This window comes from Sebastes fasciatus, chromosome 10 (assembly GCF_043250625.1).
Source record: "Sebastes fasciatus isolate fSebFas1 chromosome 10, fSebFas1.pri, whole genome shotgun sequence".
Classification (NCBI taxonomy): domain Eukaryota; kingdom Metazoa; phylum Chordata; class Actinopteri; order Perciformes; family Sebastidae; genus Sebastes; species Sebastes fasciatus.
Genome location: NC_133804.1, coordinates 27,352,655 through 27,362,084, shown reverse-complemented (window position 1 = coordinate 27,362,084; position 9,430 = coordinate 27,352,655).

The window sequence follows — 9,430 nt, the reverse complement described above, 5'->3', positions numbered from 1 at the left end:
GCACAGTGCTTGTGCTGCAAATAAAAAGTAATTTCAAATTCATATTTTGTATTATGGACTTTTTAAATCATCCTTTTTTTAATAATCACACCACTGAGTTCCAAGACTGTGTTTATATTTTGAAAACACTGAAAATAAAAACCATTAACTGCACCATGATGATCATCTAGTAGTTTTATGCTAATTCACTCTCAACATAACACTGGTAGTTCAGTGGTCTTTTCATCTGTGTGTAATGTCCAATGAAACAAAACAAATACGCATAATATTTTATCTTGTGCTGATTCCAACATTTGTTCTCTGAGAAGCAACACAGTCAAACGTCATCATGTGCAAAAGCATCAAGGATCCAAATTCAGGTGTGTGTCGTTCGAGTAATTGCCGTTGTCACACCACCTGTGGCAGGATGTTGAACTGTGTCTGCTGCAAAAGACAATTTATAGTCAAATGAGACCCCCAACATTAGCCGATCCCCCTCTGAATGTCATTCTCTGTGAATATTAAAATATATCCACTGTCGTATCCATTTGTTGTGATTTCTCTCTTCCCTATTCCTGTCTGTATTCCCTTTCTCCTGATTCCTCTATTAAATATCCCAGCTGTCATTATTTGCAGAACACCATATGGATGTTGGGAGCGAAGCTGCAGTGGAGACACTAACATTGATCCGAAGGTCGTGTTTATGGACCTCAACAAATGTTTGTTTATCACTCAGTGTAAACAATTTTAAGACATCTATCAATTTACCTGGACGATCGAAATCATTAAAGGGGAACTTACCCTATTTTCCCCATGTTTTTGTGTCTAAATGACTAATAAGGACTGCAAGGGCAAGTGAGCAGCGTCAATGTAAAGTTACGTCCATTAAAAGTGCTTGTTTTTCTCAGATTGTTATTATACGTGTCTGACAACATTATGGAAATAAAATGTTTTTCTTACCTTGCGCTGGATCCGGTCTGTTTGTTATCTTGTCCAAGTACCGCTCAAGAAGGAGTCTCATTGAGAAATCTGAATATCCGTATACTCTGGCTCAAATAAACACAGGCGGCCGTCGAATTCAAAGACCTCATCCACATTTAGGAAATCATCTAAATATTCAACCACGACATTGAAAATCTTTTAGATAACACTAAGCTACGCCTTCTGTACTCCAACACAATCAAATCTGCCCGGCTGGTACTTGCGTTTCCACCATGGATGTATTCACAATAGAGCGGTGCAGGGATGACGTATTTTTGAAGGCAAACCTGGAAGCTAGCTTCGCCATGGGGTTCCTTCGACAAAAAGCCAATGGGATTTTTCCATTGGCTTTTGGATTAATGCAGAAAAAAAACTCTGCGGCAAACAAATGTTTATGATACTTCCACGTTTTGTTCAGCAAGATAATATCCACAAATGAACTTAACTTTTATGATTTTTGAATCGCCAGAAGTGAAAAGTTAACGTTAGGCTATAAACAAACTACACCACGGTCGCATGAACGCGCGTATACACTACAACGAGGCTGTAAAGGCGGACGAGTCGGCGTGATTGCGTTTAGTGGTCTCATTTAGCTACTTGTTAGCAACCGCCTTTTTTAAGACACGTAAAAGAGTGGGGTATTTACTAATGTATTTTATATCGTAGAAAACAACGTTGAAATCTCTTAAGCTTGTGTTAACCACAGACCTGATTTCAGGCATATAAACAAAAATCCTTTCAAGAAACCCATTGACTTCGCGACGAGGGAACCGAAAGTGCTAAAATACTAGCTCATTAAGTTTTAGGACTTCCTGCACTACTCTACTCCACTGTCACCTCGTCAGATTTCAGACTTTTTCTTAAGCGAGACTCTTTCCATAATGTTGGCATACACTTATAATAACAATCAGAGCCTGTCATGGCAAAAACAAGCACTTTTAGTGGACGTAAATGACGATGACACCTTGCCCCAAAAGCACCATATTGCAGCTGTCGTCTACAGCGCTCTCCCTCAACACTGGACCGACTTCAGAAATTGTTGTCACTATTAGTCAGTTAGACACAAAAACATGTGAAAATAGGGTCCAGGTTGAATAATACCAAAGTTACCCTTTAATATTGTACCCTAAGTGACTTTATGTACGGTGTTAATCAGATGTGACATCAGTGTTAATCACATTGTTAATCATGTATTAAGTGGATATTATATGTGGATATACATGTGAATGGAACTACATGATGCATTTTGGGTGGATTGTCATCTCATTTTTCTCTCTGTCGGTTTACTCCTTTATGTCAGGCAAGCTAAAGTAATCAAAGTGAAGTATACATGAAAGATAAGTGTTGTAACTGTATAATTTATATGGAATAAGTTGACCTTGGTGTTATGATAGAAAGGGCTCGGCACACATCATGTACCAACAGAAAGAAATGCACGAGGACGTGGCACTCCTCTTCCTTTTTGCTTTGCTTTATCCTCCTACCAGCGTGACAAATCCATCGCTGAAAAGAGGTGATGCTGTCAGAGGCCTTGAAAACTAAGCGACAGCCCTGGCGGTATGACGAGCCGTGAAGCAAGCTGTGTTGCTTGGTTTCAGCTCACAATGCAGTAACAACTGGCCCTGACGCATTACCAAATGAAGACGGATCGCGTATGATGACACAAGTCGAGTTTAATTCGCTGTTTTGCCAAAAGGGGAAAGAGCTGAGGGAGAGAGATGTATCGTGAGCGTTGGAAGTTAACTCAATATATAACAAAGCCCAGAGGTGTGGCTTTGATCTTCTCTTTCCGAGAGTTGTGACACCAGGTGGCTCCTTCACACACAATAGCACGGGAAAATAACTTCATCTCACAGACTAAATAAGGAGCTCTTGAAGTCCCTCTAGAATCTGGAGAAGCAAGAAGTTGAAACAACCGCGTGAAATTGTGTTATTCTTCCCTGATGTTGTATTCATTTTACATGGGAAAAGAGCTGTGTGCTGCTGACTGGGACCTGCGTGCATTGTAAATCTCTTATCTCTCTGCAGCACAGGTGGGGTCAGCTCGTTTTCAGCGCAATCAATTCAAAATGTCAGCAGAAATTCTGGTTTATTTTCCACAGTTGGAACATTCAGCCTCATTTATTTGTCAGCGGGTTGGATATATGTCGGGCTGGGGTTCCTGACACCCTGCAAACTACACAGCTACTCCTTCCTGCAGAGCACGCTTTTGTCAACAAGCCTGATTCCTTATCTGTATTGGCTGCATGTTTCACAAGACTTATTGCAGTCATTTTCACATTTTCCATCATTTTAACTCTTCTGTAATCTTCCTGTTCTGGAAGTACCTCATGTCCTTCGGGTCAAAAATGACATGCCCTTATTCATTTTGTTTTAGTATTTTATTTAATTATATTCATATTGCTTCATCTTTTTTATATTCTTTTATTTTCTCTTTTGGTGGCAGTACCACAGGGATATAAGTAGGTGCTGGGAATCTGGTGTGTGAGTTTATTTTATTATTTTCTTTATTTTTCTTTATTAATATTCCTTTATTATTATTATTATTATTATTACTACTATTATTATTCTTATTCTTATATTATTTTGTATACATTTATTTTATTCATAAATTAAAAAATGTAGTTCATTATTATTTATAATAATGTATTTATAATAATTATAATACTAATTATAATAATTCATTAAATATATATTTTTAATTTTACAATTTGCATTTATTTATTATTATTATTATTTCAAATTGTTTCTCCTACTTTGTTTTTGAATATTTGCTTTTTAATTAGCAGTTACTATCTGTTATATGTGTATATCATTTTATTTGTTGTGGTTTAGGTTGTTGTAGTCTTTTTCCTAAGGAAAAAATAAAAAGCATGATAAAAAAAAATAAAAACCTGCCCTAGCTTTTCCACGATGATAAATCCTCTTCATTGAATTTTAAATTCAAAATCTATTTTGCACGATGACGCAGTCTGTCACTCAACAATAACCCCTATGTGCTTTTTTTTAGTGCGTACACACCTCATTCTAACACCAAATACACATCACAATAAATACTTTTTTGTTTGCCTGTTTTATTCGGTTGTTTGCTCAAGACTCCTCCGAACCTCTTCCTTGGCAGTATCTATATGGTGTGGGCGTCAGGGAGGGAGTATGAGAGAGAAAAACACCGGCTCTCCGGCTGATGCTACCTGTGTGTTTATGTGTGTGTGCACATTAAATAGCCTCAGGTTACCATCCATGCTGCAGAGTTACAATAGACTCAACAACTGCTGGATCGAGAAAACTCGGTGCACAATGATGGTTTGCTGATTTTTTAGAAAACAACAACAAAAAAAAATCCTCTTCTGCAAAAGCCATCAGTTTCATGATTTATAAAAGCAAGAGGGTTTTCACTCCTGTCAAACGCAGACAAGGGTTTTCTTTAGCCTCAAAGTGCCACGATCGAAGATATTTTGAAATCAGTTTCTTTGCTTGACTCATTCACTCTGATTCAATTCCAAACGCTGCAGAGAACAATCAGTTTGATTGTCAGTCAGTGCAAATGAAAAGCAGACAAATGTGTTTTTGAACGTTGCAACAACACTAAGATAAGACTCCAAACTTTTTGAAGTTGAAATGGCTCCATTCATTCATGTTCTACACCAGGAGAACATCATGCTCCATTTTGTGCAGCACTTTAGTTCTTTTCAAGCAGAACGGCACAGTGTGCTGGAGGTCGGGGGCTAATGGAGTAACTTGAAGGCAAACTGAACGGTGTTGACAGTTTGAGGTGCTTGAGGTCAGGACATTGAGGGCATTGACAGCGATCACCACAGGGTGATGTTGGGCAGGAGCCGGGCTGAAGACTTTACACCATCATAACTATCGTATATCTGGGGCCTGCTTCACAAAAGCCATTTGCAAAGCACTGTTTAAACGCAAAATGGTGGTAGCAGGGTTTACGTTAGCCAGCGTTTAGCGAGCATCATGTGTAGTTGTCAGGCAAATTAAATTATCAATGGCTAAAATGTCTGTTGTCTATTGTAAAATATGTTGCCGAAACAACTTATCTAAATAAGCAAAATAAATATGTACTTATATTACATTACATGCCTCCGCTGTGCTTCTAATCCAATATACTTTTTGTCAAATCCAGCAAATATCTCATCACGGTCTGCTGGTGATCATACACACCCAGCTGGCTGTGTAAAAGGGAAAAAAACAAAGCGACTCGGACCAAGCCACTATGTACAGAATGTCATTTCTTTTTACAATTAATCAGTCATCATATTTTATGAAGTTTTTTGACTGCAGTGAAAATGTTGTTTTTGACCGGAGCACAGCCAATAGGAATGCTCTCTCTCTGAAATGACCTTTGATTGGTCAAAGTCTTCCGTCACGGGCTAGATTTTTAAAAGCCTGAAAACAGAGCCATGAGGTGGTTTAGATGTCTAGTTGTCTCTCAGAACACTTGAATTGCTGAAAGTAAATTTTTGCCCAATGATGCTAAAAATATACTGCCTACTGCCACTTTAAGACTCAGAAATATCAACCACCAGATATTTGCAGCTAGTCCTGATTGCTCCAGCCTCTTTTAAGTTATCTCACACTAATTCTCCCCTCCTCACCAGCACTATGCAAGTTTGCAGTTTGCTTCCAGTTCAGGACTGAGGTGCTGGCCTACAGTGCAGTGAGGGGAACCGCTCCTTCCTACAATACCTCCAAGCTACGGTGAAACTCTACTCTCCAGCGCAACCATTGTGCTCCTCTGCCTCTGGATGATTGCCCACCTGTCACTCAGAGGACCCTGTGCTTGCTCATCTCTCCTCTGTTCTGGCCCCACAGTGGTTGACTGAACTCCACATTGAAGTCAGAACAGTAGAGTCACTGCCCATCTACCGCTGCAGGCTGAAAATCCACCTTTTCAGAAACAACACCTACACACTATGCTGGCACTTACTAACATCTTCCTTAAAGTCCAGGTAAAGCAAAAATAAATATGTGATTTGAGTTTGTCAAACCACAGTAAACTGTGTTATTAACCACCCAGCCACATTTGAATGATTACAAAAAGAAAATCGGCAAGTATATAAAAATAAAAGGTTTAAAAATCGTGAAAAAATTAGCAGTATTCTACTTCTACTGTGAAACGCTTAGGGCGTATAATAAAGAGAAAGGAGAACATAAGTTTGTTTGCTTACACAATAAATTGTAAAGAGTAGATCTTGAAGGATGCTGGGGCAGTGATAATAGTCTACTAATGATATCACAATACCTGAATGCACTTCAGCAGCAGCAAGTTGCAAAGCAGTAAGCAGTGATTTAAAACATCCCAAGACATCTATTGAAAGTAAGGGAAGAGAGAAGTGCTTAAGGGAAGAGTAACGAGATTCCAGCAGATCACGGAGGCCATATAATGTGTAGGAAGAGGGACGGAGCTGATGACTTATGTACGTATGTCTTGGAGATCTCTGTTTGGTTTAACTGTGTGTGCTTTGTTGCAGATTGTTGGCGGATTCTTCAAGGTCCGAGAGTGGCTAATGATCAATACCCGATGAGGGAAGTAGCACAGGAGTGGGAACTTTAATGGACAGAGTATGTGACAGAGAGTGAGAAAAAAAGGGTTTACGAAGGTCAATAGATACGTGATGCAGAAGAAAAAAATGGGAGGATTGAGTTCATGCTAGGATTCTGTTTCCAACATCTACATCTGATGATACTTTGACATATAAAGAGTAGTTCAGAGGTTTGTTCAAACTAAACAATACCATTTTTTTTTTTTAATACAAAACTACTTTGTTTTGTTTTGAAAAACATCATCGTTTGCCTTAAAATAAGTACATAAAATAAGTGAAATACGAACGGGAAACAAAGTAACATAAGTACGGAAAACACGTCACTAACGTAACTTGCAAAACAAACACCGGTCTCCTAGTTGAAAGTCCTGTATTTGTTGGACCCATCCACATCCCCTCCCTCCCGCCCGCCATAAGCAGCCTTTCCTTTTTTTTATTCTACGTCATCTAACTCTTATCATAGCATATTCACACGTATGCATTTACATTGCAGTCAGTACAGACTACATAGGATGAAAATGACACGCCTAAAGCAAGAACAGTGTTCTTATTACACGCTTTTGCCTTGCGCGTTATCATGTCATCCCCACGCCTTTTCGTGCGACCGAGCTGGGCGTCGAGATAACCCAAAACTTTTTACTGAAGTTGCAACATTTGAAACTTACACGTACGTGTCTTTTCCTTAATTTTGCGTCACCCAGAGCAAATACTGTTTGCATCTAATCCTGTCTTGTCTATAGCATTTTTATGCAATCATTTCACCTCTAAAATACGATTCAGTCTAAACACACCTTCACAATTATTTGGAAGTTTGTCCTGCAAAATATGTCACATCATACAATAATATGTTCTTATTCTATTTGGAAATTGTGACTGTCGATCAGATGAATGCCACCTGTTCATGAAATTGGATCATTAGCATAAATGACACACCAAAAATATTTGTCAAAAAGGTCTCACGCAAGAGTAAAAAAAGAACTTCACACCGTTAGCCTTGACGTCCTGTTGTAAGAAGCCAGCAGACAAAAATAAAATAAATGTCAGTAATCCTACAGTGTGTCATTAGACTAGTGCCAAACTGTGACAGGAGATGAAGAGGGAATGATTTGACATGATGTTAGATGTTAAAAAACTTGTCCTGAATGTAGAGTTGACGATTAATTTCAGATTAATTAACTGTAGCACGAGCTAGTTTGTGTCCTGTTAATTGATATGCCACCTTTTCGCGGGTCACCAAAAACTTCCTCGGTTTTCTTTTAATTTTTTTCGCCCTTAATTTCAATTTACTCGGTCTGGTGTTCCTGAGACTTATGAATACCAGCTTATGTGATATAATGAAACATGAACATGGACTTTTTAAGGCCACTTTTTAATTACCTTAGTTCCACAGAGAGTGTCTGGCTGAATCCATGTTCTAATTAAATCACTGGGCAGGTATTCAGCGCTTGATACGCCTCTCAGCCGGAGCAACTGCACCACGAGAATTAAAGCAAGACCAATTATCTATACTGTACCTTCCTTTGAAAACCTCAGTAGATAAACGCTTGTGTGACATTTAAGTATTTATGAGGACGAATGTGAGAGACCGTTTCTTGAGGGCTGAACCCCGACAGAGTTCAATTCACACTTGGATTGAAGCTGTGAGGAAAGACGCCGGCCCACACCTCTAAATATGATCTCAGCCGCTGCAACTTTTTATTCACATTGTTTAATAAATCATCAAAATCTACTGCTGGTAATAAAATGCGTTATATAAAATTCATACTTGGGGATGATGGTGCCACTTCAACAGAATAAGCAGAATAAATAATTATTTTATTTCACCGAGAGGAAATATTGCTTTCACTTCTGGAGGGGAGGAATGTAAAACTTTCCGTCTCTTTGCTCCAATTTATGGGTCCATTCGTCATTAAACAATTACACAGGCAAAGAATTCAATTTCCCTCCTCTCATTTCTTCATTCATGACCGTGTTTCCCAGAAAGGGCAAAAACATAATTACAGAATGCAGCAACACGCTAACAAAGAAATATCGACTGTTGGCTTACAGGAGAACATTCGGTGTGAATTGTGCAGGGTTTTTGTTGCTAATAATGTTTTCCCCTTCCATTATCCTCGAGACATTTTTCACCGCCGCCGTGCCGAGTGAGAGACGTTTATATTTAAATAACTCTTTTTCAATCCCATAAATCTACCTTTGTTTTGTGAACAAAGACAAAAGAAGCTGTCTTAACTTGCAGATCAACAATGATGCGATGTGAAAAGTGTGTGTGCATGTGTTTGGATGCCTTTTAAGATGTGCCAAAGAACTGGAGCATTGTGCTGTTGTCTTTCACCAGGAGCTCTTTATTTTATGTTAGTGAACGTCTGAGTGTGTGTGTGTGTAGAAGATGCATAGCCGCACATGCACGTCTTCCTGTTTTGCAGCCAGCCACAATTTTTGGACGCCGGGTTGGAACTGAAGTCGGCTCACATGGGAGCTCATTTGGCAGACCAGCCTGTCACCGGGGAGCGTATGAAAGCTAAACCTAATGAAAGCACACACAGCCAAAACCTGCCGGCTAACATCTGCCCCACACTTTCAGCTACAACCGGCTCTCGTCAAAGCGAAACCACACAGCTCCCGTTTTTCCTCACTTGAGTCGCAGGTCTATATGATCTTCTATGTCTTGCATGGGCTCGCTGGCCCGTGGGGCTTGGAAAGGGTGTGTAATTCAAAACTAAAGGGATCTCAGTGAGCAAATGTGGATTTGTTTCTACATTCCTGGGAATTGTTTTGCAGATATTACAGACTACAGAGATAAACATAAGCCCTTCTCATCAAACACACTTTATTCATTCTCAGCCAATCTACCATGTTCATGTGATGTTGTCTGGTGTGTGTGTGTGTGTGGGGCGGTGCACTGTTTGTTT